The following is a 13,165-nucleotide window of genomic DNA, read 5'->3' on the forward strand; positions in this document are numbered from 1 at the left end:
ATCAACAGTTTTACAGCCCAGATGTCTTTTCATAAGCTGGGAGCTGTGTTGTGTTTTTTCCTTTAAAAAAAACTTAATTGGTAGTAAAACAAGCAGACGCTAATTATAACTCTCTGGGGTTCTTTTCCATTTAAAGCAGCACCTTTGCGAATGCCGTCATTTTCCTTCAAACAACAACAACAGAAATGCAACTCTCGGCTGAGCTTCGCAGAACGTCACAGCAAGCTCTTTCTGAGCCTGTGCTCTGGGCAATGGTCTCTCCACACACATCTGAATGGCTGGAATTAGACCCATATAAACCCCAGCTGCATAATTATAGCAGTTTACAAAAGTATGGTGCTGCCTCAAAGCTACTGTGCATTGATTCAGAAGTAAGAAAACGATATGAGCATTTTTAGAATGCAGGAGCTATGTATGGCGGATCCAACCAAAGGTTTATCTTGTCCAGCCTTCCACCAACCTGACACACTTTAGTGTTGTTGAACTACAACTCCCATCAGATCCAGGCAGCACAGCCTATGGTCAGATATAAAGGGAGTTGTAGCATAAAGCAGTTGGAGAGCATTAAGGCGGAAAGGCTGATCTCACCCAGAATGGCCTTTCCAGACTGGAGGGTTGTTGTTAGTATTTGTGGCTATATTTTGCAACATGTAATGGATGCAATAATAGTTCATGGGTTTGGGATTTCTATTGCACCATCCCAACATCATTCAGCTTTGTTGCTTCTGCTTTGTTGCTCAGTCTAGGTGGTGCTGTGGGTTAAACCACAGAGCCTAGGACTTGCCAATCAGTGCCAAAGAAGGATAGAACTTTCTTTATGTATGCTACAACAGCAGCAAGAATACTCATTGCAAAGTATTGGAAGACACAAGACCTACCCACCTGGGAAGAATGGCAGATGAAGGTGATGGACTATATGGAATTGGCGGAAATGACTGGCAGAATCCGAGACCAGGGAGAAGAGTCGGTGGAAGAAGATTGGAAGAAATTCAAAGACTATCTACAGAAATACTGCAAAATTAATGAATGTTAGAATGATGTCGGAATGAAGTTAAGTGGTTTTAGCAGTAATGTTATAAAGGAGTATGTAAAAATGGATTGTTAACAGGTGAGAATGTAAAGTTATAATATATCAAGGTAAAGGATTAAGATAAAAACAAGGAGGGAAAGGATTTGCTGAATTAACTAATTGAACTGGAATACAAAAAAGGGAGATGTGAGGCGATCAGGGAAACAACTAAATGAAAGACAAGATATGAAAAGATTGATTTGTTTTTAACTGTTTTAATTTTTCTGTATTTTCTGTATTTTTTTTTTTTTTTCTTCCTTCTTTTTCTTAATTTGTAATCTTTTTTGAAACTTTAATAAATATCTTTTTTTTAAAAAAAAAAGGACTTGCCAATCAGAAGGTCGGCAGTTCAAATTCTCACGACGGGGTGAGCTCCTGTTGTTCGGTCCCTGCTCCTGCCAACCTAGCAGTTCGAAAGCACATCAAAGTGCAAGTAGATAAATAGGTACTGCTCCAGCGGGAAGGTAAATGGCGTTTCCATGTGCTGCTCTGGTTCGCCAGAAGCGGCTTAGTCATGCTGGCCACATGACCCGGAAGCTGTACGCCGGCTCTCTCGGCCAATAAAGCGAGATGAGCACCGCAGCCCCAGAGTCAGCCACGACGGGACATAGTGGTCAGGGGTCCCTTTACCTAGGAGTCGCAGAGAGCAAGGAGTTAGCTCTCAAGAAGGGAAGATTGGACGATTTCCCAATACACAGGGCCTCAGGTTTCTGTGGTGCTTCCCCGATGACTATGCTACTCTGGGCACTATTGCACTAGAGCTCAACAAAAACAGGGCAAAACATCAAGAAGATGGCATTTGTGGTGCAAAAAGTTACAGGATTTCATCAGGAAGCTACAGGGCATGCACTGATGGGAAACGAAGGAGCAAGTCTGTCCCTGAAAAATGTTCAGGTGCAAACAGTATTGAAAGCCACATCGAATTGTGTATAACCAACCCCATACTGTGATGAGTACAAAAGCATCATGGATGCATCATGAAAAAGGACTAAAGCACTAAAATTTATTTATTGGTGTGTGTTTTAATTCCTTTTTCCTTTTTGTAAATCTACCAAAGAATAAAATAAAATAAAATTGGGATTAAAGGGTTTGCTCAGAACAGCGGAGGGTGTGTGTGCTATGTCCCATTGGTGTAGTGACAGTGGTACTCGCCATTCTTCTGAAAAGAAATGTTCAGGGGTGTGTCTCGAGGGATCAAGGAACGCCAATTGTGGGGGAGTGAGAAATGTCCCTGTTTTCATCTGAGGAATGTTGGAGGGGGTGGCCATGGCCAACAGCCCTTGATAAGGCTATGGGATTGTCTAATCTCACCTGTCTTACTTTGCAGAGTACAGCGCTATATTTGAAGGGCTTTCTGGTTCGAGTCAAGTTTATAAATAAATATGAAATGGGGCCCTGAAGTTGCGTGTAAAGAACGCCCAGACAGCAGACAGAGCAGGCGCACAAGTTTCCTGGTCACATTCCTCTTGACGATGCTGAAACTTATTTCTACCTTGATACACATAAATTAGCATCTGCCAGACATCATACCTGCTTTGAATTTATTGTTATTCACCCTTTTATACTGTATTTTATGCTGTTTTTTGTTGTATCACAATTAAGTGTTTTAAATTTGTTGTTAGCCGCCCTGAGCCCAGTTTTCTGAACCGGAAAGGGCAGGGTATACATAAAAATTTATTATTATTATTAATATTATCCTTCTTCCTGCTGATGAATTTCCTCTTATTTTCCTTGCAATGGGGAGATGTCCATCCGAACACCAGTAGGGATGGGCTATATGGGGGTGTACACATAAGAACCCCCCAACCAACATCTGGATAAGGAGTTGAGAAGCTTTGGCCCATTAGCCTTGAGAGTAGAGTGGTACCTCGGGTTACATACGCTTCAGGTTACAGACTCCGCTACCCCAGAAATAGTACCTCGGGTTAAGAACTTTGCTTCAGGATGAGAACAGAAATCGTGCTCTGGCAGCATGGTGGCAGCAGGAGGCCCCATTAGCTATAGTGGTGCTTCAGGTTAAGAACAGTTTCAGGTTAAGAACGGACCTCTGGAACGAATTAAGTACTTAATCCGAGGTACCACTGTATTGGCCAGGCTGGTCAGAGTTGATGGGAGGGGTAGTCCAGTAACATCTGGAGGGCCCAAGCTTCCCCAGCGCTGATGAAGACTAAGTCTGGGTAAAGCAAGGCCTCCAGATGTTGGTTTATGACTCCCCTTGCCCCTGACCATTGGCTGAGCTGGCGGGGGGGTGATGGGAGTTGGAGTCCGACCACATCTGGAGAGCTGCAGACACACCCCTCAAATGAATATCCCCATGTTCCATTAAAATGGGATGGCCGGGCTGCTCTTTGGCAATTTTGGGTCTCAGTTCTGGAACTTGTAACTTTCCAGGAGTCGCAGAGGGCGAGGAGTTAGCTCTCAAGAAGGGAAGGTTGGATGATTTCCCAATACGCAGGGCCTCAGGTTTCTTTGGCAAGCTGGAGGGGAAAGAGAAATACCGCCGCCCCCCCCCCCGCCTCAAGTGCCTTGTTTGAGCCTGTACTAAGAGACTTGGCAACCTGAAGTGATCTGCTGTCGCCGTAGCAACAAATGACTAAATAATGACAATTAGCTGAAATAGCACAGGGAAACAAGCCAAGGCAAACAACTCGAAATTACCTGCAATTCCTCACCCCCAGCGCTCGCGCATCAGCCCCCCTCCACCACACAGCCAATCTTTTAATTAAAATTAATTGCTTATTACCGTACCTCCTCCCACCCTGCAGAAAATAATAAAATTACATGAGCAAAGAGCATGAGAGTACCTGTCAGGAATCCCATGCAGATGAAGCAACAGCCAAACTAAACAGCATCCCTTGTGTCTTACGACGTGGCCCAATTTGCCTTTCACCTTGTCGCGCCTCAGGCGGGGGGGGGGAGAGCTGCAATTGCCTATCCCGCAGGCATCGTGAGACAGGTGGTGCATCGTGGAGGGCGGGGGGGGGGGAGAGAGAGAAGCTCGTGCTTCCTGCTGTGCTTAGCTAGTTTTATAATCTGGTTTGCTGGGTTTACGGTAAGCTCTGCCAGCTTCTCCTTTGACCCAGACGTAAGTGCTGGAGACAGAAAGCTGAGCGGCTTGTTCCCTGCTGAGCATATGCTCCAGCGCTATAATCCCGCCTTGCACAACTGGGTGCTCTCCAGACATTAGGGACTACAACTCCCATCAGCGCCAAGCCAGGGATGATGGGAATGGAATTCCAAGCGCTTAGAGGCAACCAGGCTGAGGAAAGCTGGGGTACACCAGTGGTTCCGTCTTCATGCACTGTTCCTTTTGCTCTGACTCAAAAGAAGGTCCTCTCCTCTATGCCTTAGGGTGAAGGCCAGATATTAAATTTATATAATAATAATTCCCAACCGGAATCTGTACATATTGCTGAATCAGGTCAAGGGTTCATCTATATACAGTGATACCTCAGGTTAAGTACTTAATTCGTTCCGGAGGTCCATTCTTAACCTGAAACTGTTCTTAACCTGAAGACCACTTTAGCTAATGGGGCCTCCTGCTGCCGCCGGAGCATGATTTCTGTTCTCATCCTGAAGCAAAGTTCTTAACCTGAAGCACTATTTCTGGGCTAGCGGAGTCTGTAACTTGAAGCGTATGTAACCTGAAGCGTATATAACATGAGGTACCACTGTAATAATAATAATAATAATAATAATAATAATAATAATAATAATAATTTATTATTTATACCCAGCCCATCTGGCTGGGTTTCCCCCTAGCCACTCTGGGCAGCTCCCAACAGAATATTAATATTATTATTAATAATAAAGCGATAAAACATCAAACATAAAAAAACTTCCCTAAACAGGACTGCTTTCAGATGTCTTCTAAAAGTGAGATAGTTGTTTAATTTCCTTAACATCTGATGCTAAGAAGAAGAAAATAACATGTAGAAGAAATAATATGAAGAAGAAAATAGCATGTTTAGATTGGCTTGCCTAAACAAAAAAAGTTTTAAGCAGGCACGAGAAATTGTACAGTGAAGGCACCTGCCTGGTGTCAATAGGCAGGGAGTACCGAAGTTCAGTCACCCTAAAGTACAGAGTTCTTACAAGTATGGAAGAAATATTATGTGGCACCTGTAAAGGTGCCAGTTCAGCAGATCGAAGCAGCCAAGTGGGCAACTTATGGGTAAGGTGATCCTGCAAGTAAACAGATCCCAAGCAGTTAATCGCTGTTCATGTTTACTATTAGGTATATTAACATCTTGGAGCTGGCCCGGTAATAAATGGGCACCCATTGCATATCTTTGAACAGGGACATTGCATGCAGACAGAATCTCCATTCCATCCACAGTTGGGTGCAGCATTCTGCGCTAACAGTAGTTTCCAGAACACACACAATGGGGCCCCCACATAGAATGTGAGCCCCCCCCTTCCTATTCTTGGGTGGGACATATGTGCAAAAGAATAAATAGATCTTACAGCAAAGCATTATTAATCCTGTCCCCAAATCAATGTTTATTTATGTCTGTGTAGCTGGACTGATTCCAAACAGAGAAGGGCCTTGTAGAGACACAGATGATTTGCAAGAAATGGAAACGCATTTCATCTTTCTGTCAACGGAGATGATACATATATATATATATATATATATATATATATATATATATATATATTAGCATGCACACTCAGTGTCTCATACATACTATGAAATCAGATCCAGGCAGATCGATAACCGTGGAATTAATTAAGTCAAAAAGGCAAGCCATTTCTTTGCCTGGCTGAGGTGTGTCTGTTCCCCTAAAGGCGCCTCTGTCAGTGTTTGGAGACTGTTCTTTATTTTGTCTCCGATTGGGACTTGCGCAAGATCGTACAGATAGGAAGCCAGCCGCAAAAGGACAGTGCCAAGGCAGTTTTATAATTATGAAAATTCCTTCTTTCCTCACTCTGTTAGGTTTAATAACACCTCGAAATCTGAAACCCGCATCTTTGCTAATAATTTGCTCTCCGGTTCTCTTGACTTACAGAAAGATTGGTTCTCAGTCTGCTTATTGTGTAGAGACCGGAAAGGGACCTCCGCGTTGCAAGCCGTTAAAGAGTATTATTGTGTATTGTGTAAAGAGAGGGGGTATTGACAAAGCCCACAAGGTACTAGTGTTTTCTTGCGCCTAGGATCATTTCTAACATCTGACACTTAATGGAGATCAGCTGAAGACCAGCTATGAACTTATAGCATTGCCAAGACACCAAGGCTGACCTGAAATTTCTAGGTCTTCCTGGTCCCCTCCCAGTGGCAGGGATGAGCTTGAATATTCAGAGAAGTGATAGCTCTGGGAAGGGAATAGGGGGACTCCTTACAACTCTCAGTACCCTTAACAAACTACAGCTCCCAGAATTCCTTGGAGGAAGCTATGGCTGTTCAATGTGGCATCGGGTGGCGCTGCAGTCTAAACCACTGAGCCTCTTGGGCTTGCCAATCAGAAGGTCGGCAGTTCGAATCCCCACCACGGGGTGAGCTCCCGTTGCTGTGTCCCAGTTCCTGCCAACCTAGCAGTTCGAAAGCACACCAGCGCAAGTAGATAAATAGGTACCACTGCAGTGGGAAGGTGAATGGTGTTTCCGTGAGCTCTGGTTTCTGTCACAGTGTTCCACTGTGCCAGAAGCGGTTTAGTCATGATGGCCACATGACCTGGAAAGCTGTCTGTGGACAAACGCCAGCTCCCTTGGCCTGAAAGCGAGATGAGTGCCGCAACCCCATAGTCGCCTTTGACTGGGCTTAACCGTCCAGGGGTCCTTTACCTTTTACTTTGTTTTATAGTGCTTTACAGGATGTGGGTGGCACTGTGGGTTAAACCACAGAGCCTAGGACTTGCCGATCAGAAGGTCGGCGGTTTGAATCTCCGCGACGGGGTGAGCTCCCGTTGCTCGGTCCCAGCTCCTGCCAACCTAGCAGTTCGAAAGCACGTCAAAGTGCAAGTAGATAAATAGGAACCGCTCCGGCGGGAAGGTAAACAGTGTTTCCATGCGCTGCTCTGGTTCGCCAGAAGCGGCTTGGTCATTCTGGCCACATGACTCGGAAGCTGTACGCTGGCTCCCTCGGCCAATAAAGCGAGATGAGCACCGCAACCCCAGAGTCGGCCACGACTGGACCTAATGGTCAGGGGTCCCTTTACCTTTATAGTGCTTTACACACAACCATACATTTTCCAAATCAATGCCAGCATGGGTGCATATCTGCTGGTATATGGTTAGTATTATTATTTATTAAATTTCTATATTGCCCTTTATCTGAGAATCACAGGGCGGTTTACAATATACAGACTCAAAATGCATACTATAGTAACAAACAAAGCAACCCCTACCCCCCAACACACATATGCGTAACGGAACGAGGTTGACAGTAACGAGTCAATCTGTTGCCCGTGAATCTATCAAGCAGAGCTTGCAGAGTGCCGTGTGTCTTTTGGGAGGGCATTTGCTGAGTTTACTGAGCCAAGGACAAGGAGGGCTCCAAGTCAAAAGACCATCAAGGGGCCCATAAAGCATCTTTGTTTTCCTCACATGAGGCCAAAAGTTCAATCCCTGCCATCTCAAGTTATGGGTTCTCAGGTTGCATGACTGGGAAAGGGCTCTTATCTGCTACCATGAAGAGCCACTACTGTCCCAGAGAGGACAACATGGGGACTAGATCAGGGGAAGACAATGTGGTACCCTCAGGATGCCGGTGGACTCCAACTTCCATCAGTCGCAGCCTGCATGGCTAACGGTCAGGGATGATGGGAGCCGTGTGGGCTAACCAGCTTCATATAACCAACATGAATGTATGAAGGGGTTAAGATCATAGAATAAGCTGTCCTGCCAGGCTTAGCTCACTGTGGGAGGGACTAGGTAATCAAGCCTTTGTTCCTCTCCAGTCTGCCTGAGAAGCCCAGAGTGTGAAGAGGCTAAGCTGGTTTGCTCCCAGCTCAGACCACATGGTTCTCACAAGTCCTTCCTGAGTTCCTATACCAATGTACCTATATATACCTGAAGGAGAGTCTCCACCCCCATCATTCAGCTGGGACACTAAGGTCCAGTGCCAAGGGCCTTCTGCTGGTTCCCTCATTGCAAGAAGTGAAGTTAGAGGGAACCAGGCAGAGGGCCTTCTCCGTAGTAGCGCCCACCCTGTGGAACGCCCTCCCATCAAGGAAATAAACAACTACCTGACTTTTAGAAAACATCTGAAGGCAGGCCTCTTTAGGGAACTTTTTAATGTTTGATGTATTTATCGTGTTTTTAATATTATATTGGGAGCTGCCCAGAGTGGCTGAGGAAACCCAGCCAGATGGGCGGGGTAAAAATAACAAGTTGTTGCTGTTGTTGTTGTTGTTGTTGTTGTTGTTGTTGTATCCATAACCACCTAAAACCTACAACCACCACAAGGGGGTGGCTCTGCCTGTCATTTGGCTCTGACACCTCCCTGCCTTCTGCCCTAGTGGGTGCTAGCCCCCAATATCTGGAGGGCACCACTTTGGCTACCCCTACATTAACCAATGTTCATATGCATTTCATTAACTGCTTTGGCTTCTTTGTTTTTTCAGGGAAGGTTCACTGGCAGAGCCCATGCATTGATATACAAAGCCCTCAACAACTTGGACCCAGGGAATCTTAAGGACTGCTTGAGCCCAACTCCATCACTGAGAGAATCCACTATTAGTTGTCCCCTGTGTCACTGATGCCCGAATGGCCTCAACCACCACTCCCACGCTGTAGAACAGTGGCTCCCAAGTACTCCAGGCCCCCTGTTTTTAAAAAGCCAACCCATGTACCCCATACTTTTGAAAATGTTGATACCTCAATTATAGTTTTTGTTACATGAATGGTGCCACAGACCCCCTGGATGGCTTACCAGTTGGGAACCCCTGCTGTAGCCCACTCTTCCAGCGGAGATTTATCAGGCATCCTCACTTTTTACTTTCTGACATCCCTTGAATACCATTTTTATGCCGACTGTCCTTTGCATATGTTTATTTTTTACAATATGGGCATGTCTTTAACTTAACATCTTACATTAAAAACCTGACAGTACCAAATTATCGAAGGCTTTTCACCAAAGCCAGACTAAACATCTTTCCTTCTGCAGTGCTGGATGGCAGGTTGAGAGGAGTTCCCTACCAGGACAGACTTTGCTCGTGTGCTCAAGATGTCAATTCCATAAAACATATTTTGCAGCACTGTGCGAAATACGAGCAAGCCAGGGCTGAACTGATACTACCCTTGCTGGTACCTTTCCCGGGAAAATCAGAGGCTCACTATGTCAGGTTCCTATTGGAAGACAGGACAAACGCTAGAACATTAGCAGTGGCAAAGTTTTTATCGGTGGTTGCAAGAATCAATGATCCCTATATTCTGAACAAAATGCTTGTTTAACCTGGAGGTAGGCCATCTGAATTGTGCATTGCTTTGTAATGATTTGTTGGGTCTCTGGACCGTAATAAAGATTGGTTTGATTTGATATTTTGATCAGCCGGTCACCTTAATAATGATCACCTGCAGTTTTGCTTTCATTTCTGCTTTTCAAGTGGTGCTTCTTGTTTCAACGTTACACACTGCCCTGGCATTTTGTCATAAGGAGGTACAGAAATACTTCTACAAATAGCTAAATAAATAAACAAACTACCTTGTGAGTCGCGATGGAGGCAAAATTCAAACCAGGACCTTCCTTTGCAACTTGGTCTCTTCCTGGTTTGCAACCAGCCCTCTGTTTTGAGCCGTTTTTCTGCTTAAAAGGCTGTGTCTGCATGTGTTTAGTGCCAGTTTGTGGCCAGAAGAAAAGTGATCATTACTACAATTCCTGGACATTTCAAATCAACCGAACATTGTCTTGCCATCCTCTGTACTGTTGAGGAAGTGCAGGCTCTCTCTTTGTGAGGCTGCCCGACACAAGTGGCTCCATCAATGAGGGCTCAAAAATGCCTTAGCCATCCCAACTCCACTTCAAGTAAGCTCCCAGACTCAGTCCTACAGCTGTTTCCAATGTTCTCCACTAACTTGATTGAATTTTTAAAAATAATAATAGTAAAAACAGTTTATCATTCCTGCTTCTCCGCAGCACCGCTGATTAGCTACATATGACACAGACCAGTCGTGGAAAGGGTAGAGTAGGCCAGCAAATAGAGGGAGGGTGCAGAGAGTCAGTGATGCAGGCCTCAAGTAGGGATGGATAGGCCAATCTGTCCATTTCAGTTTCTCATTTTCCCAACTTCAGAGTCAGTTCTCCACATTTTGACAACAATTTGCATTAAACACAAAACCTCCTCATCAAAATTAACCAGCATTTTAGTGCATTTTTTCTCCTTAAAATACACATTTTAAAATGAAATTTTGTCTAGCATATGCATTTTTGCAAAGCAATTTCCCCTAATATACTAGATCAGGCATCCCCAACCTTCGGCCCTCCAAATGTTTTGGGCTACAATTCCCACCATCCCTGACCACTGGTCCTGTTAGCTAGGGATCATGGGAGTTGTAGGCCAAAGCATCTGGAGGGCCGCCGGTTCCCAGAGTTCAGTTTCCTTAGAATGAAGGTCAATGCAGCCTGTGGCGTCTTTAGGATATATGGTTTTATTTACATATATATACAAGATAAGATGGAAGGGCTCACAGCATTTACACGCCAACAGATGTAGGCTCATCATTAGGCTTCCAGGGGAACCCCAAAGCCATCGCTTTGGGTTCAGCACAGAAAGCAAGAAGTATTTCTTTGTCTTTCCATCCAGAGACCAGACTAACACAAAGACTAGCTCCCTGCCCAATTGTTCCCCCATCCCTAGTGACACCCAGCCAGGTGAGAGCGATGGAAAGGAGTTCCTGAAATAACATCTTCCTCCAGTGGTCTCTATGGCAACAGGGGCTATTCTTGGTCATGCTTAAAGGCTGAGCTAGGGCCATTATCTGAACAAAGAGACTGGTTTGGCCAGTTCAGTGGTTCCCTTCTACTACAAACTATCGTCTCACAGATACTCAATCGCTGGCTTCATGGGTACCCACAAGCTTCATCCAAACCAACCCCAATCCTAAAACAATATAATGCATTTCTACACATATTTCATCCTGGTGGATGCATTTTTTTAGTCAGTACTTGGCTGGAGAAATTCAGAGAAGTGCACATTTCAGTTCATGTACTGTGTCAGAAAGTGAGGAAATGGGTAATTGAATTGAAATAAAGTTCTCCTTCATGCCTAGCCTCTTCTTCTTCTTCTTCTTCTTCTTCTTCTTCTTCTTCTTCTTCTTCTTCTTCTTCTTCTTCCTTGGCGATCACTTGTAGCCAAGATTGTCTTCCATGAACACAGTTTTAACAGTGAGTCCGTAAGTGACTGTGGAGGCTAATTCTGGATCCACACGTCCTTCCACAGTGGGGACATAGGTTTCCAGGCAGGAGTTGATCATGGTGAGGGTTTGCCAAGCATGCCTTCCTCTTAGCACGTTTCTCCCTTTTGTCCTGAGCTTGAGCATCTTCAAAGTCTATGACACCTTTGGTAAAGGCTGTTCTCCAATTGGAGCGCTCGTAGGCCAGTTTCCCAGTTGCTGGTGTTTACACTATGTTCTTTTAGATTTGCCTTGAGAAAGTCTTTAAACCTCTTTTGTTGACCACCAGCATTACACTCGCCATTTTTAAGTTCCAAATAGAGTAGTTGCTTTGGAAGACGATCATCAGGCATCCGTACAACATGGCCAGTCCAACGAAGCTGATGTTGAACACGGTGGTCATGGGGTAACTCTCTGCAGCATACCTTTCGAAACTGGTTTCATCAGCACGGTGGCTCGTTGGAAAGCTATTCCGGAAACTGAAGTTATCTGGGGGCAGAACTACAATGTTTAGTGGGGTAAACACGGGATTCCCAAACCAGTGCTTATTTTAAAATGTGTGAAGCAGCAGCGAGGACAGAATATGAGAAGGCTGCTTAACCCTTGCACCCACTGCTGATTTTTCTCTGAACCTCTTCCCCAACAGTCTTTCAATCGGCCAGGGATTTTGGTCAAGTGGTGGTGGGGGAAACTGTTTTCCCAAAAGCCATGTTTACTACATAATCCTTCCTTCCTTCCCTCCCTCTTAACCCAGCCTGCTTTCACTAGTCAAGAATTCTGGTCAAATGGAAAGGAGCCAGGAGAATGGATCGCATGGGAAACTTGGGCCGAGGGAGCATCTCCTTTCCGAGCTCCACAAGAAGTAAAAGAAATGTTTTGGTGAGGAGTGTTGGCTTGACTCACCCTGTTGATGCCTGGGCCACCAACGTAGCAGGCAATTGCAGAACAAACTTCTCTGTGCCACAGTGCCAGTGATGCAATTCCCCGGAAAGGGCTCTGTCTCTGCAGGATTTCAAATTACTCTCCTCTGGTTTCCATGCCATTTCCTACTCTGCTGTCATGCTGACACACATGCAATGCAATCCCCAGTCCCTAGGCGTGTTTATTCGGAAGTCAGTCCTGCAGAGTTGACGGAACCGACTCTCAAATGAGCATCGCCTTCATTTGCAGGCAGTGCCAGCTTCAGGTTTTGGGGGAGAACTTGGGCAAGGTATAAGAATGTAAGAATTGCCCGTCTCAAGCAACAAGTATGCAGAGGTACATTACCTTCAAAGTGATATTGAGTGGGGGCCAATTTACTTGCCCTCACCATGCAGAGGGGAAGTGGAAGGCAAACTGAGGGTGCCCTTCCATTTTCTCAAAATGGTTGTAGTTTGCACACTCAGAAAGAACAGGTAGCAAAAGGATTTTGGGAAATGATATATAATGAACTGAAAAAATGTTTAAAATAACTTTTTCTTTAAAAACCAGAAGCTTTTCTTTTAGGAATTTTAGGTGCCAAAATCCCAAGGGAGCAGAAAAGACTATTTATGTATGTGGCCACAGCTGCACAGATGTTATTGGCCCGGAGATGGAAAGAAGTTAAAGCCCCTACCAGGTAAGAATGGCAGATCAAGTTGATAGATTATGCCGAAATGACAAAAAATGACCAGAAGAATAAGAAATCAGGAAGACAAATTTATTAATAAAGAATGGGGGAAATTTATAATTTATCTTAAAAACCATTGTAAACAGTTAAAATCATTAGTAGGACTGGAATGACAC

The 13,165-nt window shown here is 44.8% G+C and overlaps 1 protein-coding gene across 1 annotated transcript in view; it reads right to left on the bottom strand.

Annotated features, from left to right (window-relative positions):
• Window positions 1-3,980, bottom strand: part of VSIG10L2 (V-set and immunoglobulin domain containing 10 like 2) — a 67,050-nt gene extending 63,070 nt beyond the window's left edge. The window contains exon 1 of the mRNA XM_083588502.1: window positions 3,874-3,980. The gene's annotated coding sequence lies outside the window, so the exon portion shown is untranslated. The remainder of the gene's footprint in view (window positions 1-3,873) is intronic.
• Between the last annotated feature and the right edge of the window lie 9,185 nt (window positions 3,981-13,165).

Source organism: Podarcis filfolensis, assembly GCF_964270895.1.
Source record: "Podarcis filfolensis genome assembly, chromosome: 15".
In the NCBI taxonomy this organism is placed as follows: domain Eukaryota; kingdom Metazoa; phylum Chordata; class Lepidosauria; order Squamata; family Lacertidae; genus Podarcis; species Podarcis filfolensis.